Source organism: Pinus tabuliformis, chromosome 2_2, assembly GCF_031772625.1.
Source record: "Pinus tabuliformis cultivar Carrire ecotype Pingquan chromosome 2_2, CPIR1, whole genome shotgun sequence".
NCBI lineage: Eukaryota > Viridiplantae > Streptophyta > Pinopsida > Pinales > Pinaceae > Pinus > Pinus tabuliformis.
Window position 1 is genome coordinate 299,943,973 of NC_142300.1, and position 27,739 is coordinate 299,971,711.

The window sequence follows — 27,739 nt, forward strand, 5'->3', positions numbered from 1 at the left end:
TAGAGTTTTCAATTATGTCATCTCTTATATGGCTGAGATCTTGGTATTAAATATCATTGGAAGTGATCTTAAGACTTTCTAAATGACTACCCCTTACTTAATGTCTTCATCAAGTCATCTAATCATATTTTCTACTTCATCAACTCTAAGAAAGTATTCAACAATATATTTATCATCATTAAGCCTCATGCTTTCACATTTCATTTTATAGGTTTGAAGTTTGGCCTTATTTACCTTTCCATATCCATCATAGAAATTCTTGAGTTTTTCCCTGGCTTATTTATCTAAATTTCAATGCTCACCTTTACCAGCCCAGATTGGTTAATACTAGCTACAATCACATTCTTGTTCTTTGCATTATTTATGTAAGTTCTCCTTTCATTAAGATCTATAGGTGGAGTTGCTGGAACTATGTATCTATATTCTATTATGGCTCATACATCCACTCCAAGAGACATGATGTATGATTCCATTATGACTGTCCAATATACATAATTAACTCCATAAAGGTTTATTCTCCTGTAGATATCTTGATTTGCCAATTTTTCTGTGATTCCCTGTGGATCTACCTTCCACCAATTAAATTTTTTTAGAATGACCCCACTCTAATACCAATTTTTTGGAATAAGGAATTACTAAGTGGGAGATTGAATCAGTAATTATAAAATTTTACAATTTTTTAAATAAACATTCATCAGTATGAATAATATACATAACAACAATACCTGAAAATCACATATGGACTCAAATATTTAAAGTGGAAGCCCTTTCAGGAGAAAATCCACAAAAACTTTGTTTATATTATGATGTAAAGAACAATGTAAACTTTGAAACCGGAACTGATATTGTTACCCATTTCGTAGAGATAGCAAAAAAGTGACCTGATTTTGAAAATCGGTGATGCAGAATGAACATGATTTTTTTACAGCATAGCTTTTGGAAGGAATCTCATGGGAAGGATAGTTTTATGTACATTATGTTTTAGAATGGTAGTGATTTTCATGCTGATTTTAAAAAGTGACTATTCTGCATCACCCCCTTTTTTTAAAAGACCTATTTTTTGGCTTTAAATATTGTAATGTATAAAATGTAAATAATTATTTTGTAAATTTGATCGTTTTTGAAGTGGTCGCTTTCTTCACATTTTGTTGTTTTTTATTTTAATTTTAACTTTTTTTTTAGTGAGGTTTCTATTGTTTTGCATTTTTAAATTAGGAGGTCGATATTTAGAATTTTCGATATTCTACATATTTATACATCCTTAATTAATTTTTCAATCCACATGAAATAATTGTTTCTAAAAAACAATATTTTTTAACAATGGACGTAAAAATAACCATTTTTAACATAAATATAACTAAAAAACTACACATTTTGATAATTTTTTGCTAGAATTGACATGTCAAAATCACAATTTTTATACGATAATTTTAACTAAAAATGGTTAAATAATAGCTTTTTTTATGAATTTCATGTCAAAAAAATAATAATAATCACTTTTTTTTTCAAAAAATAATGATTAACTTAAAAATCAGTGCAAAAATCACATATTACAAATACTGAATGAATAACAACCCTAATTGAGTGTTTATTCTTCTCATAAAATGTCAAAGTCAAAACATTGCAAAGCTTGATTTACAAGCATAACTTAAATTTAATCAACAATGTCACGTAATCCAAACTCTTCGTCCTCTAGAGTTTCATCATTGTCTTCTTCCACAATATTTTCTGTTTCCTTTTGCTCATTTTCCTCTTCTAATGGGTCTTTGATGTCTACGAATCTCCCAATGTATGTCTTTCCAAACATTCCATGTAATGGTGGTTGGGGTTCCTTTTCCTTTTTTTCCACACGTGATTCACTAAAGTCCCCTTTCTTCAACCCAATTTCTTGCATTGCATCTGGAAGAAATTGAAGAGCATTAATTTTTGATAAATGAAATTGCACTGTAATGGATCCTTCTCAATTACAATGCAATTTCTTCCTTTTTGAAGGTAGCATGCTAGTGTTGTACCTAATTATCAAGCACAAAAGAAATAATGAAGTAAATTAGTACAATGACATATTAATTAAAAAAAGAACATATTGAAATTCAATTCCATATAACAAAACTTACTTGAGATAGTAAATCAAGAACCCAATCTCCTTCATTCGACTGTCGCAAAGACATGGCTAAATCGAGCTCCTAAATAACATTGGGTTACATTGTTTAAGTGCTCAAACAGCTCGATCGAGCGCTTAAAAAGGGCTCAATTGAGCAATCATTTTTTCCACCCAAATGTGCCATCTCTTGCCAAAAAGTGTAACCCAGCTCCATGCTTTCACCCTTATAGATTATGAATTTCTAACAATCTATATCCTAATTATTATTATTATCCAATTTTAAGGTCATAAACAAGCCAGACACCAAATTGGTGTATGAAACCCCCTTGTTTGTGGGATAAGATACCCACCTCCATGCAATGATTTGATTATTGTCTACGAAGGCATACTTACTCTAACCCCTTCTAGTTTTTGAACCTATGACCTCTTAGGAGGAAACACATGCTCTTAACCATTAGGCACTTGACCTGAGATGCCTCATGTTTAACTCTAATGTTATAGGAGCATTTTCTCAAGAACTCTATCCAATAATTGGACCTCACACACTCTATTGACCTCTAATTTCAATTTTGTGGCATTTCAAAGTTTACCCTCCAAAACTCATTTAAGGCCATAAATCACACTTAATATTGGTTTACTATATTTTTGAAATTTCTAATTCTTTATAACTAATCATTTAGTTTGGGTTGTTGTTTCTAAAAGGGTATGGCCCAAAGCTTAATTATGTCCAATTTCACTTCATAATCTAATGATATGTAAGAGAGATCTCTTCCACTTGAATTAAAAAGACAATAGAAACCTCACATACTCAAAACAAACATATTGAAAACCAATTTGATTCAATAGACCTAATCAAAACGAATAAAATCATTTTTCACATAAATTCCTTATTGAGATCAGTTTCTCATATTGTACAACTGTACATCAATTGTGAGGACAGGGTGAACCCACCTCATCGACCCACCAATAGTTGGGGGTCCAAGCCCTTATACAAAGTGTTTTACCTCGATCCAGTGTCGATGGCTATATATATATACATGTGGCCTACCTCCTGCCCCCATCGGGTACTTACACACACCGACCATTCCATTGATATCTGGGTCAAGTTATACATGTACTGGGGTCATTTTAATTACATTGATTAATTTTTAAATGAATATATATCACTTTTCGTATGAACCCAAACGATTATTGATTCAAGGTTATAAGCAACCTGAGTCGAATGGTTTATGTTGAATTAATCCTGGGTCGAACTATTTACGACATTTTGCACTTATTAATTTGGCATTGTATAATTCGAGTGGGTGACTTCATTGGCCCATTTTAAAGGTGAATAAAAAAACAAAAGTTGCATCTTAAATATGATTCTCCAAGTTCAAGACTATACATATATGTGTGTTAAAATGTATTATGTTGAATTAATCTTGGGCCGAACTATTTATGACAATTTGCACTTATTAATTTGGGCATTATATAATTCGAGCACACCGGATCCTTTGAAGCTTATTGTTTCCAAGGAACAGGCCAGTGTATGCTCTATGTCGTTAGGAGCGGAGTTGCTTGGGGTTTTCCTTTATCGATATGGAGAGTGTTGTTGAGTTGAAAATATCATGTTGCAGTGCCTAGAGGGAATCAGCAAGTTGATAGATTGTTTTGTACAGTCGTTTGATATAAAAATCTTCAAAAATGTCCAAGGACTGAAAGATCCCGAGAAAATAGCAAGTGAAACAGTTTTAAGTGTTAGTGAAGTAGAAGCTCTATATGAGTTGTTTAAGATGATTAGCAGTGCTGTGATTGATGATGGTCTGATCAATAAGGAAGAGTTTCAACTAGCCTTATTCAAGACTAACAAGAAGGAGAGCCTTTTTGCAGACAGGGTGTTTGACTTGTTCAATACAAAGCATAATGGCCTGTTACGATTTGAAGAGTTTGCATGTGCTCTCTCAGTGTTTCATCCAAATGCTCCCATAGACGATAAAATAGAAATTTCCTTCCAACTTTATGACCTAAAGCAGAAAGGCTTTATTGGGAGAAAAGAGGTGAAACAAATGGTCGTAGCTACCCTTTCAAAATCTGGCATGAACCTTTAAGATGATGTAGTTGAAAGTATCGTTGATGAAACATTCGAGGAGGCGGATACAAAACATGATGGGAAGATAGACAAGGATGAGGGGAGGAGTCTCTTTCTGCGGCATCCTTCTCTGTTAAAAAACATGACTCTTCCATATATAAAGGATATCACAACATCGTTCCCAAGCTTTGTGTTTCACTCCCAGGTGGAGGATACATGATTATACTCCAGTGGTCATCTGGTAGCTGTAAATGCACAAAAATGTAGCATGCAGTGGTGTGTAGGGGTGTTCATTATCACTGCGTATTTATGGCTAAAGGTGCAAGAAAGTTCTGCAAATTCTCAATAATTGTTCTCAGTTCATCCTTACAGAAGCAACTTGCAAAAAACATGTTGACTTTACATTTTAGCTTTTTATTGTCTAAAACGGATTGGATGCCCAGTAAGCACTGTTTGGGGTGATTCTGAGAATTGCCGGGTGGAGGGTCGATTCTCAGAATCGCCCCGCCATCACCCCGCCAGCAGTTGTGGTTGCGGGGATGTGGCTGGGCGATTCTCAGAATCGCCCCAAATGGTCCTAGCTACCCTTGCGGAATCTGGCATGAACCTTTCAGATGATGTCATTGAAAGTATCATTGATAAGAAATTCGAGGAGGCGGATACAAAACATGATGGGAAGATCGACAAGGATGAGTGGATGAGTCTCATTTTGCGGCATCCTTCTCTGTTAAAAAATGTGACTCTTCCATATCTAAAGGATATCACAACATCGTTCCCAAGCTTTGTGTTTCACTCCTAGGTGGAGGATAAATGATCCAGTATAGAAAATTACTTTCACCACAACTGCCAATTTCACACCGCTATCCATCAATTCCTTGAAGATGATTGCTCATGTTGAAAGCTCTGATATCTGTGCGAACTCCACCGAATCGCCGGAGATGTGTGTATCGGGCGTGTTGAGAGCGAGTACTTTTACTGTTTGTGTGTGAGACTGAGAATTATCATAATACCCAGAGGAAAATTCGTGGGGAGATTATGAGAATTGTTGGGTGGCAGGGCGATTCTCAAAATCGCCCATGTGCCCACGCCCGCATGTGAGAGTGAGAATTATCATAATACCCAGAGGAAAATTGGTAAATCAGTGGGGCGATTCTGAGAATTGCCCTACCACCCGGCGATTCTCAGAATCGCCCCAGCATCAATGAAAATCGCCCCAAACAATAATATGTTAATGGAAATGGTGATGATAGCTCAATTATGAAATTTGAGATGTTGTCTCATAGCTCCTCCCACGAAAAGTTGTTTTCCAACTCCATGCACGCTTTTATCAGTTGTTTCTTATAGATCAATGAAAAATAACTTCTCTGCATAGCAATTGACTTGGAGGTCACTCTGTACATTACAATAATGAGACGTAGAATAATATGACATGATGGAAAAGATAATTTCATGCTGTGAGTTTGGATACATCTTTGAATTTTATTTGTATATGATTTGGATTGCTAATTTTAACTGTTTTTTTTTCACAGAAAATCTTCAGTATAGTAATTTGAATTTCATTCCAGATGCAAAAATAAACATTTACGATTCCCCATCAAGTATGACAGGCTTCATACTTTAATTGTAAAATTCTGGATTACATATCACAGATTGTTTATAGCCTCACTCATTGATCCCTTTGCATTGAAAACAATAGCAAACACTACACTACAAAATAATGTAAAACATAACACATAACAATATAATTTATTCCCGTCTCACTTTAAGTCCATTGTTATAATCTAAAAAACATAATTAGCGCAATCTCCTTTCTTCCCTTTCATATTCTAGCAAAGTAAGGACGTCACCCTCTCTGACAGGTCCTTTTACATTCCTCATGATCAGTCGATTCTGATCATCCAAAAAATTTACTCGAACCTGTGTAACTTGACCTCTTGATCCAGTACGGCCAATAACTTTCACCACAACTTCCAATTTCACACCGGTATCCATGACTTCCTACTTAGATATGTATGAAACTGAGCGATTAATGCTATATGACAATCAAAATAACTTGAAAGATGTAGTTCACTAAACTACAATAACAATCTTCAGTAAAAATTTGAAGAAAAAAAAAGTTTGATTATATTTGCGTGCTATAGAAAATAAAGGACTAAAGAAGACAACCAAATACATTTCTTGTATTTGCGACATAGACATACTTCAGAATCCATGTCAATGACTTTCTAAATGCATGCATATTTACTCATACATTTTTGTAAGAACCGCACTTAAAAGTCTATCTCAACAACTCACTCTACAATGCTTTGTAACGTAATACTTTGTTTGACTAATGGTGTTTGACTAAAGAGACCGGCGTAACATAATACATCTCTGAATAACAGACCATTCTTACTCGTTTTCCATTAGACCATTCAAGTGTGTTTTCTAGTCAATTCATCTTTATCTAAGATATTTACATGAAAATTGATTGAGATTATGGTTTTCACCTTGATTAAGAAGACTTTTAAAATGACCATGTTAAGCATAAAGGAATGGAAACAGATTGGATGCCCAGTAAGCACTGTTTGGGGCGATTCTGAGAATCGTCGGGTGGTGGGGCGATTCTCAGAATCGCCCCGCCACCACCCCACCACCAGTTGTGGTGGCGGGGCAGAGGCGGGGCGATTCTCAGAATCGCCCCAAATGGTCGTAGCTACCCTTGCAGAATCTGGCATGAACCTTTCAGATGATGTAGTTGAAAGTATCATTCATAAGACATTTGAGGAGGCGGATACAAAACATGATGGGAAGATCGACAAGGATGAGTGGAGGAGTCCCGTTCTGTGGCATCCTTCTCAGTTAAAAAACATGACTCTGAGAATCACCGCCACCACCCCGCCACCAGTTGTGGTGGCGGGGCGCTGGCGGGGCGATTCTCAGAACCACCACAAATGGTCGTAGCTACCCTTGTAGAATCTGGAATGAACTGTTGAGATGATGTGGTTGAAAGTATCATTGATAAGACATTTGAGGAGGCAGATACAAAACATGATGGGAAGATTGACAAGGATGAGTGGAGGAGTCTCGTTCTGCGGCATCCTTCTTTGTTAAAAAACAAGACTCTTCCATATCTAAAGGATATCACAACATCGTTCCCAAGCTTTGTGTTTCACTCCCAGGTGGAGGATACATGATTATACTCCAGTGGTCATCTCGTAGCTGTAAATGCACAAAAATGTAGCATGCAGTGGTGTGCAGGGGTGTTCATTACCATTGCATATTTATGGCTAAAGGTGCAAGAAAGTTTTGCAAATACTCAATAATTGTTCTCAGTTCATCCTTACAGAAGCAACTTGCAGAAAACATGTTGACTTTACATTTTAGCTTTTTCTTGTGTAAAACAGATTGGATGCCTAGTAAGCACTGTTTGGGGCGATTCTGAGAATCGCCCCACCACTGCCCTGCCACTAGTTGTGGTGGTGGGGCGGTGGCGGGGTGATTCTTAGAATCGCCCCAAATGGTCATAGCTACCCTTGTAGAATCTAGCATGAACCTTTCATATGATGTAGTTGAAAGTATCATTGATAAGACATTCGAGGAGGCAGATACAAAACATGATGGGAAGATTGACAAGGATGACTGGAGGAGTCTCGTTCTGCGACATCCTTCTCTTTTAAAAGACATGACTCTTCCATATCTAAAGGATATCACAACATCGTTCCCAAGCTTTGTGTTTCACTCCCAGGTAGAGGATACATGATCTAGTACGGCCAACTACTTTCACCACAACTGCCAATTTCACACCACTATCCATGACTTCCTCGAAGATGATTGCTCACATTGAAAGCTCCAATATCTGTCCGAACTCCACCAAATCGCTGGAGATGTGTGTATCGGGCATGTTGAGAGCGAGTACTTTTACTATTTGTGTGTGAGAGTGAGAATTATCATAATACCCAGAGGAAAATTGGTGGGGCGATTCTGAGAATTGTCGAGTGGCAGGGCGATTCTCAGAATCGCCCATGTGCCCACGCCCGCATGTGAGAGTGAGAATTATCATAATACCCAGAGGAAAATTGGTAAATTGGTGGGGCGATTCTGAGAATCGCCTTGCCACCCGACAATTCTCAGAATCGTCCCAGCATCAACGAAAATCATCCCAAACAATAATATGTTAATGGAAATGGTGATGATAGCTCGATTATGAAATTTGAGATGTTGTCTCATAGCTCCTCCCACAAAAATTTATTTTCCAACTCGATGCACGCTTTTATCAGTTGTTTCTTATAGATTGATTCAAAATAACTTCTCTGCATAGCAATTGACTTGGAGGTCACTCTGTACATTACAATAATGAGACGTAGAATAATATGACACGATGGAAAAGATAATGTCATGCTGTGAGTTTGGATACATATTTGAATTTTATTTGTATATGATTTGGATTGCTAATTTTCACTGTTTTTTTTTTCACAGAAAATCTTCAGTACAGTAATTTGAATTTCATTCCAGATGCAAAAATAAACAGTTACTGTTTCGATTCCCCATCAAGTATGACAGGCTTCATACTTTAATTGTAAAATTCTGGATTACATATCACAGATCATTTATAGCCTCACTCATTGATCCCTTTGCATCGAAAACAATAGCAAACACTACACTACAAAATAATGCAGAAACAGAACACATAACAATATAAGTTATTCCCGTCTCACTTTAAGTCCAATGTTATAATCTAAACAACATAATTAGCGCAATCTCCTTGCTTCCCTTTCAGATTCTAGCAAAGTAAGGACATCACCCTCTCTGACAGGTCCTTTTACATTCCTCATGATCAGTCGATTCTGATCATCCAAAAATTTTACTCGGACCTGTGTAACTTGACCTCTTGATCCAGTACGGCCAATTACTTTCACCACAACTGTCAATTTCACACCGGTATCCATGACTTCCTTCTTAGATATGTATCAAACTGAGCGATTAATGTTATATGACAATCAAAATAACTTGAAAGAGGTAGTTCACTAAACTAAAACAACAATCTTCAGTAAAAAATGGAAGAAAAAAAAAGTTTGATTATATTTGTGTGCTGTAGAAAATAAAGGACTAATGAAGACAACCAAATACATTTCTTGTATTTACGACATAGACATACTTTAGAATCCATGTCAACAACTTTCTAAACGCATGCATATTTACTCTTACATTTTTGTAAGAACCGCACTTAAAAGTCTATCTCAACAACTCACTCTACAATGATTTGTAACGTAATACTTTGTTTGACTAATGGTGTTTGACTAAAGAGACCGGCGTAACATAATACATCTCTGAATAATAGACCATTCTTACTCGTTTTCCATTAGACCATTCAAGTGTGTTTTCTAGTCATTTCATCTTTATCTAATATATTTACATGAAAATTGATTGAGATTATGGTTTTCACCTTGATTAAGAAGACTTTTAAAATGACCATGTTAAGCATAAAGGAATGGAAATAGGAGTAGTTTTTAAAAGCAAAATCCAAGTGTTCTTTCTAGTGAAATCATGGAAAGACAATAGATGAGTCTAAAATATTTGAAATGCTTTAACAATAAGGTTATAGTTATGGTACAATAATATATTTTTAGTTAATTTTATTAGAAATTCACAAGAGATTAGATATATTAGTTTAAAATTGAAAGCTTTTTATCGAGGATTAAGAAATACTTTTTATTATATTAATTTATCCATAAAGGTCATTTACTTTTTAAAAAATAAATTTTGTTACTTTCACTTTAGGTTTGGTTTTTGATCCAATGGGTTTGTATAGATCTCGAGGTAATAGACTCCTTAAATATGACTCTAGGATTTCTAAAAATATTCTTCCAATATTAATGAGTTTCTATGTCTACAATGTAATCACCACAATGAAATAATAAGCATTTACTACCAACTAGTTGTTCATAGCCCCATAAAGGTTTTTATATCCCTCGTTACTTCCCCCATTGGGGTGCTTTTCATTTATTTTATTTCTCCCTTTTCTTTTATTTAGATATGAGGATGGGTAACATCTAATTGATAATAGTGGGGGAAGAAATGCATTGAATAACCATATTAATAGGGGTGTCTCCTTATATTGGGTGTAAATTCTTGACCTAATTGACTTTTTAGAATTGTTGCCAAGGGAGATGCTTTTATGCTATTGTTAAGATATTCACAGTGAATTTGATAAATGTAATCCTTTCTTAGTGGTAATTGATGTTAATGGAGGTCCAAACTTAGTTTGCTCATTTTGGTTGTGTTTCCCGTTGTGGTATTAGCGTCCATGTGCTCCTCATGAGTCACCTGCAACAAAATAAGACAAACACAAAATACCATGTAACTATATTTAAAACGCCATCAAAGTTATTATAGTGGTTCATAAGATGACAGTGACAGTGACCTTCCTTTAAAGGTTTGGAAAGAAATTAAAATAGATTATTATTATGGCCTTAGATACTCTAATCAAAGTAAATCAAGTGGTCGTAGGTAGCTCATCGTATTCTCCCTACATGTGGGGTATGATTTCACTGATGATGCATTATTAGGATTGTGATTGACATTAGAGTTATCTTCTGGGAACTTGCTTTTTTTATTCCAATTATTTCATTCTTGAGAGAAAATCGTCTAGCATCTAGGTTTGGGATTTATTGATAGCAAATGAAGTTATGCTACCTTCATTTCTCGGGAACACATTTATGAGGGAGTAACAAGGTTCTTGAGGTGTAACTGAGTTGCTTTAAAACAAATGAAACTTGCTTCTGGGATTCCTTGTGAAATTTTTGTGAACAGATTTTATGGAGAGGGTGATCAGTTTAGCAAGGTTCATTAGAGGAGGTTCACTGTAATCTGAATCCAGATCCTCTTTTTGGTGAAATCTTGGCCTCCTATGAATTTTTCATGCTCAAAATTAAAATAAGGATAATCAAGAAAATGTGCTTGATGTGATATGATAAATTTGTCCATCTATGTTTAGGTGAAATAACCATGGCATGTAATGGTTGAAAACATGTTGAATTTATACTTAGGAAAGAAAAATGATATTCTACCAAAAACATTAATGTGTTTTTTTCCTCATAAACAACTTTGCTTGGCACATAAAAATTTGGTTTTACTAGCATTTTTTTTAAATTTTGAAAATTGACCCTAAAAAAAAAAATCATTGTTCCAGTATATCACTTTTTCATTTTGAAGCTATATTTTGCATGAAAATTTCGTAGTAAATTTCGTAGTCACTACCATTTTTAAAAAATGTTCAAAATTGACCCCTAAAAAATAAAATCATCGTTCCAGTATACACACTTTTCGTTTTTAGCATTGTTTTTGATGTTTTTTCAGGGTTTTTTGGCCAGAGTTCCCGTTTTAAGTTTATAGTTCCCGTTTCAAAGTTTACGTTGTTAAAGTATGAGCACAAAACTTGTTTACATTAATATTTGTGAGAACCAAATGGTAGGAGGCTCCAAGTCCCTTAGATTTGCAAGCACTAACTTTCTTATAGGAACTGACCTCATATCTATATAGGCACCAACCTACTTCTCCTAGTTTGATCTAGACTTTCATAGGATTTTCAAATTGAGACACTTGGCACCTGTTGATGCCTTGAAAATTGCTGCTTCAACACAGGGGGAAAACACCCGGTACAAACCTTAAGAAAATTCCTTTTCCATTTAGGTACTGGCTCCGAGTGGGGATAAAGCGACCAATTTCCCAATGAAAGGTAATTGAATGAATGTGTAATTATTATAATGGAGTGAAATAGATGGATTTGTAGCAATGAATCAAATGGGAAACATATGTATTAATCTATTCTATAACCCGAGATTGTTTAACATTTATCTAGATGTGATCTACAATGATTTTCATTAGTAAATGGAAATATAGATTGCTCAAACACCAATGGAAATGAAAATATTTCAAGATGATTATGTTGATTAAATATTTAACTAAAATAATGTGTATAACTCATATCACATTTAGAATATGAAAGGAAATTTCGTAATGTGTATTTAAAATACCAATGGCAACATGATCAGAAATGAATGCATGTATGTTACACAACATTTTGTCACTGTCCCTATACTCCCTGTCCATGATCCTGGAGGACCTCTACAGTGAACCCCACATGCTTTCCTCTCATGAAGAAACTCCCATTATGTCCCTCTTCATGAGCAGAACAATTCCCTTTTGCATCATTTCCCAAAAATCTTTTGTTTACCCCAGTTTACAAGACCGGTGGTAATGACCCGTGTCCTCCTCGCGCCGATATGCATGGATTACAACTGTCCCTAGCGCTGATCGGATCAAATGACCCCTTTCTTAATTGCGCTAATCCTCTTTTAGAAAGTTCTTTAAATATGGAGCTAAAGCTTCCAACTCTAGAAGCTTCGTGACAAAATTCTGGTAAATGGTTAGACTAGATGGAGCCAAGGAGGTCAATTTGGGCTCCTTTCCCCTATTAGGATGGAACTAATCCAAGAGATAAGGTCTTCTCCCATGAGAAGAGGAAAAATCTTCCATCCATCCAAGCTATATAAACCTCTCTTTTTCCCAAGCAAAATCTAGTTTTAGTTGGGAGTTAGAATAATTAGCAAGACATCTATAGTTTGAAGTTTTCTAGTGTATGTTTGAGGGATAATAGTGTGATTTGAGACTAGAGGGAAAGAGGCCTTAAAACCTCTATGGTTGGGGTTGTCCATGAAGTTCTAGTAGAAGTGTGAGAACCTGGATACGTCAAAGGAGACCAACAACATCAAGGCACCGGTTGTAATCTCCTTTTGATTTATATAAATGAAACTATCGATTGATTTCCTACATGAAGTGTCATTTTACATCTTTATGGCTTAATGTTCCTTAACTTGTTAAGTAGGCTGAATACAATATTGTATGCCATTATGTTTATCTTTTGTTTTTGTTTGCTTATTTCAGGTGTTTGAATGAAGGAAACAAAAGATAGTTGGAGTGAGGAAGAAGGATCATCACCAAGCATAATAACGTTCTAAGAGGTAGGCCCTCTTAATTGATTATAGCTTAAGGAAATCTTCCATAGATTGTCTATTTGTGACTAGACCTGCTCTCTCAGGCTAGAGGAATTGTTTGTGTCCGCACTTAGAATTTACCTGCATCACAAATTGGTGACTCCACTGGGGAACCAATCCTTCTGTTTGATTGATTGTAATTTCATGGTTTTGTGTGAACTTTTCTAGTATCACCATTTCCCTCTAGTGTTCTCTACTTTGCCTGGTTTACTGCTCTAAGTCTGAAATTTACAGTAGAAAATCTGGTTTTTACTTGAGGAAATTTTTATTTTTTCCTTTGAATACTCGGCCACCGTGGTTTTTCAAAACAGTCGCACCGATTGGATCGAGTTTCTCAAAAACAGTCGCGTCGACCCCCTTTTGGTGCTTCTTGTCAGTTAGGAAGTCACGTCGATGCCTGTAGGTGGAGATTAGGGTTTACTCCAGATCTCAACTAGTGTGTCTTGCCCCCCTGATTTCTGCCTCTTGTATTGTTTTAGACTATTTCTCCCTAATTGGAATGCTTCATTTGGTTTGGTTTATGTGCTTGTTGGTTTTCCTTCTTTTGCTTGATTTCTTGAGTCTTTGGATGGTTAGTGGCTCTAGGAAATCTAGGTTTTCATCCATTCAGCAGATTGTGAACTCAGTGAGTCAAGTTGTTAGTGAATTTACTCCTTGCATCTCGTTTGTAGTCCTCTTATTGCTTTGATCTCCATCATTCAAGTTTGAAAAGTTTCATTTGACTATTTAAACGTATCTTTTCTAGCATAGATCACATTACTTGTCTTGTTTTTGGTAGAGTCATTACCTCATTAGTTTGGAAGAAGTTCTTTTTTGTGTCTTTTCATCTATTGCAGGACTGATTGTCTTGAAAACGATTTCATTGGAGTGTTTTACAAAAAACTCCTTTTTGTCATTTCATGAAAAGTAGACAATTTTAGTTTGCTGCATCAATATGTTACGTTAGTTAGCATCATTGAATACTAGAGTTGCATTTTGATTTGAAGAGAAAAAGAATTATCTTTACCTTTGAAAGGACTGCTTGAAGTGCACTTGTTAGGAAAATAGGAATTGCGAAGAGTTTTTTCATTATTTTGTTTTCAAAAAGTAAAGTAGTGAAAAAATATTTTTTCTTTCAGTTGCTTGGTTGTTTGCATTTGATTGTGTTTTCTACCCTCTCTAGTGTAAACAATTCATTGAATTGAAAGAGTCTTGTCTCATTTAGTTGCATATAGGATTTTTTGAGTCACATCGCTAAGGCTTGAAAACCTACACATAATTCAAGATAAACTTTAAAATTAACTCAATTAACCTAAGACACATTTGAAACCTAACAATCACATCTAGAAGGTATAGGCTAGAGATGTGTTCTGACGTCTTTAAACCTAGTAGCTGTCATTCACTTTGGCACTAGACAACGCTAGTACAGACTTGTGCTTCCCGTACCATCGAGTATATAAAGGGAGACCCCACTAGGCTACAATCCTTTTTCCGTAGGAAGCTGAGTCTGCTTCCTTGTAAATGGTATACATTGAACACAGAATTCGGGGAGATTTCCTGCCTGTAATTCTCGGTTTGTCGCGAGGCATTCTATAGTTCACGGTTACCTGGTAATCCTTTTTACCTAGATCATCTTGATAGTCATTTAATATTTTTGACTCTTTAAGCTTAAAAGATCATCTGAGAACTTGTCCTTTCGAGCTCACTTAAATCAAAAGCGATAGAGTCACCTTTGCTTCTTTCTCGACTCTTAAAACATGAAAGAGAACCAGTTTTTTTATGTGTCTTAAACAATTTTTGCCCATGATCTCATAACATCCCTACTAGTTTATGAGAAAAAAAAATTCAGCATAAATCACATTATAATACATTTGTTGATGCGTTTCGAACCAGCAAGTGTGGTTCATTGTCAGGACAAGTTGAAGAATTAGATCATGGCTACAAATTAAATGGGGAGAGTAGATCATCCAATGGCTAGGTTTGACTGAAAAAACAACTATATTAGGTCAAACTGGACAAACGACTATAATTGACCAAGAAACGACTAGATTTGACCATTCAAATTGTTTAACTATAATAATATTATTATATTAAAATGAATATTATTTTAATATTTATCAAGTGTTATTAAACGGATTTTGGTTTAACAATATTACATTTAAGGAATATTTACCATAATTTTGATTAAAATGTTAACATATAATAACTATTAGTACTTGAAAGGATTTAATATTAACTAAACTAGTAATAATTAATGATATATTATTATCAGTGATCAACCACCTAATAGATCCCGATACTTCTCGGTTAGTTGAGATCTGTCTTACTTCCACCTTTTTCAGTTTTGAGGGCGAGTTCTTCAAACAAACCTGTGGTGTTGCCATGGGATCGCCCCTATCCCCTATTGTTGCTAATCTTTTTATGGAAGATTTTGAATCCAAGGCTTTGGCCTTGACCCATCTCTTGCCAAATCTTTGGAAAAGATATGTAGATGACACTAATGTCATCTGGTCCCATGGCCAAGAGGAGTTAGATCTCTTCTTCAATCATCTCAATAGTCAATCCTCCACCATTAAGTTCACCATGGAGCAGGAAGTCGATGGTTGCCTCCCTTTCCTTGATATTCTTATTTCAAAGAATATTGATGGTTCCCTCTCCCACCAAGTGTTTAAGAAGAAAACACATACAGAGCAATATCTTCATGCCAGTTCCCATCATTTCCCAGCTCAAAAGTTGGGTGTTCTCAGCACCCTCGCTACTCATGCCTTAAGGATCTCTGATGAAAAGAGATTTGATAAAGATAAATCCCATCTCCTTAATGTATTTGTTGAGAACGGTTATAGTAGACACCTTGGTTAGAAGGCTTTCCTTAAAGCTTCCAGAAATTCGGTAGTTAAAAAAGAACCTAAATAATGAGTCCCAGGAGTCCATCTACCCTTTGTCCAAGGGACCACTGATAAGATTTCTCGGATTCTTAAGAAGCATAATGTTCCCTCAACCTTTATAGCCGTCAACACTATTCATAAATCCCTCTGGTCAGTGAAGGATCCTATCGACCCTAAGGACATGAAGGGTGTCTATATTATTCCTTGTGCCTATGCAACTCCCTATATTGGTGAGATGGGACTCACTATTAATCAAATGATTAATGAGCACACAATTGACCTAAAACATGGGAGAACAAAGTCTTCCATACTATCAGAGCATGCAAAGAAGACCAAACATCATGTTTGTATTGAGAAGGACAAGGTTATTGCGAGGGTTGCATGGTTCCATCACCGAAAATTTAGGGAGGAAATTGAGATTGAAAGAAGGCCGAGCAATCTCAATAGAGATTACAGCTAGAAGATCAGTAGGTGCTAGATCCCTGCCCTTTCTTCCTAGTCGTTTCTTCCCCTTCCTCCCCTCCTCTATTAATAACTTATTCTTGGTTTTTTCCCCCTTGTTATCCCTTAACTTGCTTTCTTTAGCCGTAATTCCTTATTCCTCTTTGGAAATCTCCCTTGGTTTATTTTATTTAAGACTATCTAAATGGGTGAAATTATCTAATATTTAAATAGCAAGTTGATGTTCCCATTAGACAACTTTACTTATAAATTTATATTAATTAGTTACACAAACCTTTAATAATAATACTATTATTATAACACTATTATATTAATCCTTACAAGTAATAACATCCCTAGATCTATTAATATATGTTCCCATTAGATAAACTAACCATTAATAATAAGAATAATACTTTATTATAACAAAAATATAATAATAACTAATATTATTCTAATTAATATTAAATCCATACTGTTACTAATTATACACGTTAAATATTAGTATAAATATTCCCCCTTTTCATGTCTAATCTGAATAATCTAGTTTAAATAATATAACAATAATTAATATTATTTTAATTATTATTAAATTCCTTACTAATATCCCTGGATCTATTAACACTTATTCCCATTAGATAGGCTTTACTGTTAAATTTATATTAATTAGTTATACAAGCCATTAATAAGAGGATTAATACTATTAATATATCATTAATTATTATTAGTTTAGATTAATATTAAATCCTTTCAATTACTAATAGTTATTATATGTTAACATTTCAATCAAAATTATGGTAAATATTCCCTAAATGTAATATTGTTAACCCAAAATCTATTTAATAACACTTGATAAATATTAAAATAATATTTGTTTTAACATAATAATATTATTATAGTTAAACAATTTGAATAGTCAAATCTAGTTGTTTCTTGGTCAAGTATAGCCATTTTTTCAATCGAACCTAGCCATTGGATGATCTGCTGTCCCTATTTAATTTGTAGCCATGATCTGATTCTTCAACTTGTCTTGACGATGAACCACACTCGTTGGTTCAAAATGTGTCGAAAAATGTATTATCATGCAATTTACATCGAATTTTTTTTCTCATAAACTTGATATGGATCACAGAAGCCTCAATTCAACAATTGAATCCCTATTAGTCTTTTCCAGACCAAATCGTGAGTATTCCTTTTAAAGAACATTTAAAGCCTTGGAATTTATCTCTCTTTTCTTGTTATTTGAGAGGAAGCCATCGTGGTTGAACCATCCAATTCACCTAGTTACTCTTCCTCTCCTCCATCTGAAAGATTGTCTGAGGAGCCATTTCCTAATTTACCACAGTCACTTGACGATCAAGGTGTTGAACTTGGAATTGTTTTGAGCATTTAACCTTTATCATCTCATCCTCCACCTCCCTCAGATACTGGGTCACTTCATGATATTGGCCTGAAATCTCTGGATAACCCTATCCAGACTCCCGAGAGTGAATCGACTACTGACGGTTAGCTTGGACTAGTTGTTTATCCTCTGAATCCTTTGTTCAACCCCGTTGTGATATCACTGCATCGTCTGTTCAGTCTGTATGATCAGCTGGGTATTCCTTCTAAATTATCCCCTTAAACATCTTGGGTCATTCGTCGTCACTTCTTTCCACCCATGGAACTCGAAGGTGAATTTCTAGTCTCCTCTGTGGGTCACTCAGAGGTTTCCACTCCACACATTGTCGAAGATGAAGAAGATCAGTTTCCTCCTAAAGGTTTTCCCTACATAGAAAGCATTCCCATCAGTGTTTATCGGGACTTACCTCCTAATTATGTGACTCTAGCACAGTTGGTCTCAGGTACACCTAGTGCCTCTTTGGTTTATCATAATCCTCTTTGGGCGTCTGGCGCTATGCCTACCAAAAGTCCATTCATTCTGTTAGAGTCGGTCTGCTCAGCCCTCTGTTAGAGATCAAAACCTCTTTTGTTTCATTTCATTTTAGGTGTCTCATTCATCTCGATCATCTGCATTCCATTAGGAGCATCGATCTTCTAACAGAAGGGTCTTGTCTCCATACTTCCCTCATGTCATGTACCTGCTGGTTCGTGTCTGATCATCAAAGTTCATCAAATCAATTTTACAGTCATTATGGATGGTATTTTGGACAACCAAGAGTCATTTCAGTTATTAGGTCTAGGGTTTCGCAAATTTTGTCTTCAAAGTGTCCAATAATGCCAGTAGGCACATGAGGATGTCCCTAATAAGTTTTCATTCCAAAATTTTCATTATCAATAATGCTTGAGAATGATTCTTCTTCAAAACTCTATTTTTAAGGTTTTTCAAGTTCTACAGTTCTTCAGTGCAGCCCTAGTCATCCTTTTCTGAAATCCAAGCCCATCATCCCTGCAAAAAGTGACAAAAGCTTCATCATTCAAGTCAAAAAGTCAAAGTGGAAACAAAAACAGAGTTATGTGAAAGTGCCAAAGTCTGCAACATTACAAAAGTGGGTTTGCCAAATGAAGAATCAAAGTCCATGCCATAGGAGATATTCTTGTGCTTCAATAGTTCATTTACACACAAGAGAGCAAAGAGAAAGTAGTGGAGGAAATAAAAGTCAGTGTGAAAGCCGGACTATGTGTGAAATCCTGGTCGCGGCGCGTTGGGAGGCAGTCGCAGCGCATAGGTAAGTCCCAACACATATAACTGGTTTCCACTGTGTAAATTATAATGTGTGTGGCGCATATAGTGTGCGTGGCACACTGGGTTGTGTGTGCGGCGCACAGAGTTGACGACCAAATTTTTTTATCATTGCTCCACAAAAATTCAAATCAATTTGGTCCTTCTCATTCTGAGTAAGTTTATGAAATTGCCATTAACTTGTTCGGTGTTGATTGAAGTGGGTTATGAGAATTTGTAATGCCAGATTTATCAACCCTATCACCATGTTAAACTTTTCTCCCTTAGAGTTTGAATTTGAGTTTTAAAATTTGATTTTGGTGCCAACTCCCTTCCCCACCTGTGGTTCCTCTCCCATTATTGTTATTTCATCAACACACTATCCTCTTACATATCTAAGAGTCATTCACTCCTAAAGCCCGATTCCCTCATATCCCAAGTTACTCATTCCTAAGTCCCACTATCCCTATCCCTAAAGTCATTGCATTCCTTATCATTCATTTCATTTGTAAAATTCCCAAAACCTCAAGTTACCCCAACAGTCAAGTAACTGTCCATTGTTCCTACATTTGTCAAAATTCCAAAGGGCAAATTATCACTTGACAAGACCCCACTGTCCACACTGCCCTATTTCCCACAGTCCCTCCCACATTTGGAAATTGAAACAAAAGCACCAAATTCTCATTCTCCATCTCATTGAAGCCAACACAGACTTTGAAACACCATGGAGACGGACACCGACACATCATATGACCGAGACAATGACTCTACAACTAAAACTGCATGCACCAGGAGGACACTAAAATGACGCAAAAGGCATGATAGGCTCCAAATCTTGGCCGAAGCTTCTTTTTCTGAGCATGATACTTGATGATGGACCTTCAGTCCAAATTTCAGCAAATTTGGAGAAAATATTGTCAATTTTGAATTTTTTGGCTTCAAAGCAGATTTTCCTGCCCAACACATAGCGCCACTTGGCGCGCGCTTATAATTGGGAGATCCTTTGGAGGAAAACCTTGCATTTTTGGATTTTTTATGAAAATTTATGCATGCTCATGAATTACCTAAGGATTTCATCAAGTTCTGGGTTGCCTAAAGGGCCAAAAACACCCTAATAATGGCCTCTTTTCCACTTTTTGCACCCACAGGAAGCAGTCTTAGGAGGTTGAAGTTTTGGAGGGGCAAATGAGATCGAAATCCAGAAATTCTACTTGGGTTGGAAATTAGACAGGTAGGGCTTTCCAACGAGCTATCATGAGCTCAATTTGGACTTTAGGAAGGACCCCAAAATTAGCTCCAAAGTTGTGCTACACATAGAGATTTTGGGGACGGCGCATAGAGAATTTTGGCCTATTTTTCACTCTTCAGCTCAGAATTTCAGCCAGTTTTGACTAGTTTCACTTTTTGATGTTACTATTGATCTAACTTGATGTAATTTCATGACCATGATGTAATTTTGGCACATTTTTACTTGTCTTAGTAGATTCATTCACCAAAAGGTGAAATGTGAGTGAATGAATCAGTTTCCTAGCATATAGAGGCAAGTTGTTTCATTGCCTATTTTTCAGTTTGTTGTTTAGATATGGTTGAAACAACTCCTACAATGATGAGCTCAACCCCTAAAGGAAAATGAAGAAGTTAGGATTGTCTATATCATGTAATTTCTCAGTCATTCTCAGGGTTGGACACTTGGGATTTCTTGGCACTCCATTGTGCATTTGATTTCTGCATTTTTGGAAAAGGAAAGACCAGGGTTTTGCAGCACTTTTGGGGATTCATGTGGCTCTGTGTTTTGTTGGTGTTCCTCTCTATGTAATTTGTGAGTTCACTAAAATTTATGTGCATCATTTTCTTTTCTCTTTGCTCCTGAAATTAAACAAATGAGTGATAAAGGTAGAATTCATTAGCTTGCTATGCTCTGCCTATTAGTTTTGTTTAATTTTCAATGTTTTCTTCAGTTTGAAGAGGATTCTTGGTACCCTCTTGCCCTCTTCAGCTTCTCACCAGTCTGAAACCTCCACCTTTACAAATTAAAGCATCAAAACGATTTCCTTTCTTGCCCCAATCAGAACTCTACAAAACTGGCCTTCATCCCCAGACCCGAAATTGCCTTTCCCTTGATTCCAACAAAACCCTCAAAAAATAAAATCAAATCCTTGCACTTCATACCTAGCCTAACATCAGAAGGTATTTCGGCCACCTCAAGCCCCAATCGATCATCATTTGCTGAAATTGACCCGGAGAGAGCCCTCTCCTGTCCTCGTAGGGCTAGCTACGAGGCTGAGCGTGGTTTGATGTTGGTCTTGGATCCTGCCTTTTCAGCCTGAGGTAAATCTAGGCTCTAACACATTCGAAACCTGACCCCCCAATAAACAATGATTTCTACAGTTATTTCAGTCCTAGTGAAACCCATCGTTTGAACCCTCCTGTCTCTTCAGTCCAAGTCACCCGTACAGTGTAGCCGACGGTCTCAAGTTCTGCTTTTATTAGTCCTTCAGTCCCTCCAGTAAGTACACAGGTTGTGCCACCACCTAGGGGCAGAATCTGAATGTCTCTATGGTGTCGGGCACAACTAATGTGATTATCTCATAGGCTCACATTGTTGGGTGAACTAGCCTTCTTCTGGTGCTATTCAAAACCCTGCTGGTCCTACTAGATTAAGCAATGTCCACTACCAACAAGTCCAAAATCCTGTTGGTCCATCTGGGTCAAGCAATTTCCAGTATTAGTAGCCTTATGAGACTCAGGTTTAGTACCAAAATCCTTATGTTCCATATGGTTCCCAAGGAATGGTAAATCGACCTTACATCCTTCAACCTGGAAAGTACATTCAACCTGGTCTGACAATCATTCTCGGTGGTTATGGGCGAATACAGTTCAGAAATTTTCAAGCTTTCAATCCGAGAACTATCCAATTACCCTTGTAGTAGCAAGGACAACCTCTGCAACAACAAGGGTAACCTTTGTTGCAGCAAGGGCCATCCCTATAGCAGCATGGGCTGATGATGCAGCAATAGGGACCACTGCAACAGCCACAGGGGCAACCCTCACAGCAGTTGCGGCAAACAATACAGCTGCAAATGCAGTATGTTCAGCAAACTTCCCAACCTATGTCTTTGCAAGGACAACCTCTGCAGTCACAGGGACAACTTTTGCAGACGCAAGGTTAGCCCTTGCAGTAGCAAGGCCAATCGGGGCAACAACAACCCTTATATACATATCAACGGGGGAAAAATTTGCAAGGACAAGGTCAGGGTCAAGTCCTGCAGTAGTAGGCCCCAAATCCTCATGCCCAAGGGCAGCAAGTTCAAAATCCTTTTGTCCAAGGATAGCAGGTCCAAAATCCTTATGTCTAGGGCCAACAGGTTCAATACCCGTATTTCCATGGACAGTAGGTACAAAACCAATAAGTCCAAGGTCAACAGGCTCAATAACCTTTTAACCTATATGTTTCTTATCAACAACCTCTGGATAGACAATTTCAAGGCTTTCAATGTCAGAATCCTCCCTACGGCCAAGGTAACCTATAGTGGGGGAAAAATCAAATGCCATATGGAAAAATCCTCCACTATGGGTACAAAACCCTTACCAGCAGGGATGGGCTCCTCTAGTTAGACCCGCTTATTGACCTCCAATGCCTTTCAATACTCAATTGTTGTTGTTGGCTACACTAGAGTTTTGCAGATGTGTCTAGACTCGTGAATGATCCAATTCTTCATTCACCCTACTAGCGTTCGGTCCCATCCAAGATCCCAAGCGATTGTCTGAAGTTCAAAGGGAAAGCAAAAGAAGATCCTCAAGCCCATGGGATGACATATCACCTCTGGTGCTCTTCGAATTCCTACGTTGACGATTCTATTCATCTCTATATTTTCCAACGAACTCTAACAAGTGCTGGAGCCGAGTGGTACATTGAGCTCCCTCAAAGTACTTATTATGACTTCAACTCTTTATCCATGGCTCTCCTCATGCATTTCCAATTTCTAGTTCGCTATGAAACCGACACCTGTTTGCTTACATCGCTCAAAAAAAATATTATGGCCCACATCTCCGATCACATCCCTGAATCGAGACATAGGCATCACTTGATCAAATTTGAGATTATTGATCAGTTACTGACCGAATGGTTCACCAAATCATTCATCGCTCCAATTTCTCGTGATATCACTATGGGTGGGTGCGCCATGGAGGAGCAAGCCATTTATCATGCCCAGTACTTAGATATCATTTACTCTCAGTCTGGCACTTTGTATGAGTTATTACCCGATGCTCCAAGGCCATCACCTGATCCAATGACATCGAAGTCATAGGCTACACATCTTTTTGATGGAGTAATTGGTTCAGTGTCCCAAGCCCCTGCAAAATCTTCTTCCAAATAAAAGTCGGTCTTAAAGACTGCTTTCAATAGTCTCGCTCAGAATCCACCCGACCCTTGTAAAACCTTAGAGGTCCATGCTGTGTAGTCTACCGTAGTGGAAAAATCATTGAAAGGTAAAAAGAAAGACAAAGGCAAGGGTAAAGTCGATACCCCAAAATAGGGTCCTCCTAAGTCGTATGTTGGTGATGCTTCCCAATGGAAGCCTAAGTATCCATGCCTCATATTGAGGAAGATCACTATACTAAGGATTATCCCAGACGATCCGAAGTTAGTCGGTTTCTCAAAGGGACTCCAGTTGTCCTAAAAGAGCACTTTCCATCCAAATAGACCCAAATGGTAGACCAACCTCAGTCATCTGCTTCCTCAGGTTCACAAGTGTTCATGATGAGTACACAGATTAACATGGCTACTAGGAAAAAAGATTATCCAACTCCTATTGCGATGGCAGGGAAATAAAAATAAGGTTCCCCTTCTTCTTCTACCCTGTCAAGTTCTGGTCCTCTCCATATAGGGCGACCTAATCCTGATTCTGTCATTCGACCACCTTCTTGAGCTGTGCTACGAAATTACTCGTACAACCCAAACATTCGAGCCACTCAGAATTATAACATTGTTGAGGATTTGGCTCAAGCCCCATCAATTATGTCTTCTCTCGAGGTCCTTCAAAGTTATCCTTCTCAGCAGGAATCGTTACTATCGGCTATTAGGGGTACTGATCCTACTAATTCTAATCTTATTTGTTTTAACTTGGAAAACCACATTCCACATTTTCCTCATCAAATTTTGTTTCTCATTCAACTCATCATAAATGAGAAAACCATCCACAGGACTATCATCAATAAAGGTGGTTCCACCTTAATCATGTCTATTGCTTGTTGGAAGGGAATTGGTTCTCCTACTCTGAACTAGTCCCCTAACACTTTAGAAGATTTTGATGGGTGTGATTCGTGACCATTCAGTGTCTTACCCAATCTTTCCATTACTTTGGAGGGAAATACAGTACATGTTGAAGTAGAGATCATTGATGCTAATCCCAATTATAATCTGCTACTCAGACGGAGTTGGACCCATGCCATGCATGTTGTAACCTCCTCCTTGATGTGCGTGATTCATTTTCCCCATCAAGGGATGATAGTAACAGTTGACCAACTGTCCTTGTTTGCCTCTTCCTCCTCAGATGACATTGTTCCATATGTCAAGCACACGTTGCTCCTTATGAGAGTGTGTGGGTAGGACTCTTTAAAGATCCTGCTCTAATGGGTATCTTTCCACTCCTATCTCCTCATGTTTCCTCCATTAACATGATTTCGGTCAAGTCTGATCCTTGGGTCATTCCCTCTCAAGATCTTGTTGACACGTGGGGCAAGGTAATTCTATTAAATCCCACCGAAATTAATTACGTGGATTTCAGCTTCACCTTCGGTGTCCTCTAATCATCCTGTTTCAAAAACATCTCTCGATGCATTTTCTCATTCCCCGTGGCTTGGTTTTGGCCCGATCATCATGTCTATGTGCCTTGAGGAGTTTTCTTCTCCACTTCCTATTGGCATGTCAGTTTCTCTTGACACTGTCAAGATATTTCAACTGAGGGCACCTTTATCTCTTCATGGATTCAGGTATTTTTTCCCTCCCAGAGTTTTTACCAATTGCCCATTATTGTAAAGGGGTTTTCATCTGACTAGTAACCTTCCCTCGCCCAGGGGGCATGGGGGCACAACCTTATATGAGTTCTACTCTATTATTTGGGCAAGTCAATGCTTACTCGTCGTGTCAACGGTAAAACTTTGGTTTTCATCTATGTTGATTGATTACCAGAGTCCCAACATGGACTCTCTTAAAAAGTACTATTCTTAGGTCATCTTGCATGGTTACATTTGTAAAATAAGTGTGTCATTATTTTTGTGCAGTGTGGTTTGGTGTGTTTTTTTGCAAAAATCTTTCCTGCTTATTATGTTTTTTCCTGCTTTGCAAATGTCGATGTCTCCTCACATCAGTTTCACTGATGGTGGATGCCGAAGTACCTGGAATCTATCATCCATGGCATGGCCATTTATGACCCCCATTGTGAGTTGATTGATCTTCAAGGTATTTGTCTAGGTCAAACAAGTAATAAAATCATTGATTATATCACAATTATCGAATTGTCATTAGAAGCTATCGCTCTTGGCATCTGGGATTTGGTTGTTAACCTTGATTCACAACTTGTCATTCTTCAACTCAACAGGAAGTATTTCATCATAAACCCTTAGATATTGAGAATGTATCTACGTATTCGTGTATTGGAGAGATATTTTGATTACATTACATATCATCATATCCCCAGACATATGAATAGATTTATAGATACATTAGCTAATGATGTGTTGGATAGACATTTGGAAAACATATAAAAATGAAAATCAAATCATTTGTATCATAGTAAGCAGGGAAATATAACATATATATATATATATATATATATATATATATATATATATATATATGTAGCTAGGCAGAACTTACTCAATGGCGGGTAACACCTTATAGGCTCACTGAGAACACCAACCCGCTCACCGTAGTAGTTGCTCCACTGGCTCACCCAGAAAGGGACGGTAGGAGCTGATTAATGAGCTCGCTGGTTCCAGTGACACCTGCAAGAAATGAGCTTGTTGGTCCTGTCCTTTCCTTAGGCTTGCTTATATGAAAATCGTATCGATTAAGATAGATTCATAATGATTAATGTTTGTCATACATCAAAACCCAAAAAAATAATGTGTGTGCAAAAACATCCATGGCTGGTAGGCCTTATATATCCGTGGCTCACAAGCCTCAAAAAATGTGGAATGCTAGGCCTATGCACTAATCAACATGATGCTCATGGTAGCATGTAACTGCTCGGACTACACGAGTCAGTAGTTGGTAGATACGGTATGATACTCCCACCGTGTGCCTATGGTACTAGTGTGAAATATCACCCACACGGGCATACTCAGGGATACCGTGGGTCAATCCCTCAAGGTTATGCGTGATCTCTTCCTCATTATCACTTCCTTCCTGATAAGGAGTGACATCGAACTAACGAGCAATACACCTGGCAATAAGGGACATCTCAATAGGGTGTTCTGGTCCGACATCTGCATTCATAAAATTGAAATGTCATGAATACATATTTTTAAAAAGAAATAAAAAACTTTAAAATATTAAAAAATTGTTTGTTTTTTACCTCCATCATCAGAGTCCTCCCCTTCTGGAGCGGCATATCCCAATCTCAGTGGAATTCAATACTATTGTAAGGCCAATCCTCCACTATGATCAGCTATCATTGTAGCCACGAGATGAAGGCATGATTATAGGACATTTTTTGGCCCCCCGTAACGCTGAGCATCAACTCGCTCCAACAGACCATCCATGGGTCTCATGGCATTGGTGAATCTGCCTCAGTCAGCTGGTATTGGAACAATGAAACTTTCTCTAAGAAGAAGGTCACTAGCACAGACCCAAAGCGAAACTGCTTTAGATTTCCCACCTTGGCTTTAGATAGCTGGTGCTTCATGTTGATTTTCATAGATTCCCCCTTGTTAAAAATAGTGGGTGCTGTGCACATGATAGCATATAGAAAATTTGACTTGTTAGTCTCACGCGGTGCTTGGGATCTATCCACTCTATTGATGGTCAACAGTAACACTCTCACACACGATCCCGAACAGTCGTGATCTCAATCTTGCCACTTTTGGATTTGAGAGCTTCTGGGCAATGTTCGGCAAGTAGCATGGACACACTTGCCCCAGTCAGCCTCAACCCATATAAGTTGACTAGTTCCCCTCTCCAGTACAGTCTTATGATGAAATAAATGTCTGAAGTTTCCAACTCCAGCTCTTGGTCACCGATGATGAAAATTTCCCGATTTATGTCTCTGAGACTAATCAGGTACTATAGCAACTTGTGTTGAGCTTGCATCCCTAGTGTGAGAAAGAACTTGACGAGCCCACATTTCGTCAAAGCCTCCAAGCAATTTGGATAAGCTATTACTTGAGTATCGGTATCCTCATGCTCTCATTCTTTCCAATCCACCATTTTCAATTATTTTCTTCTTGAAAAAGCCATTTAATTAAGTCAATGATCATCTTTTGATGGAAAAATTTCGATTCAAGCAGTCAAATTTAGAAAAAAAAATGTTTTTTATTTTCTCATGGCACCGACGTAATTCT

The 27,739-nt window shown here is 37.2% G+C and overlaps 2 pseudogenes; one reads left to right on the forward strand and one right to left on the reverse strand.

Annotated features, from left to right (window-relative positions):
- Nucleotides 1-3,711: 3,711 nt before the first annotated feature.
- LOC149192489 (calcineurin B-like protein 3 pseudogene) lies at nucleotides 3,712-4,392 on the forward strand (annotated as a pseudogene).
- A 4,225-nt stretch (nucleotides 4,393-8,617) lies between these two features.
- On the reverse strand, nucleotides 8,618-9,102 carry LOC149192490 (small ribosomal subunit protein eS28 pseudogene; annotated as a pseudogene).
- Between the last annotated feature and the right edge of the window lie 18,637 nt (nucleotides 9,103-27,739).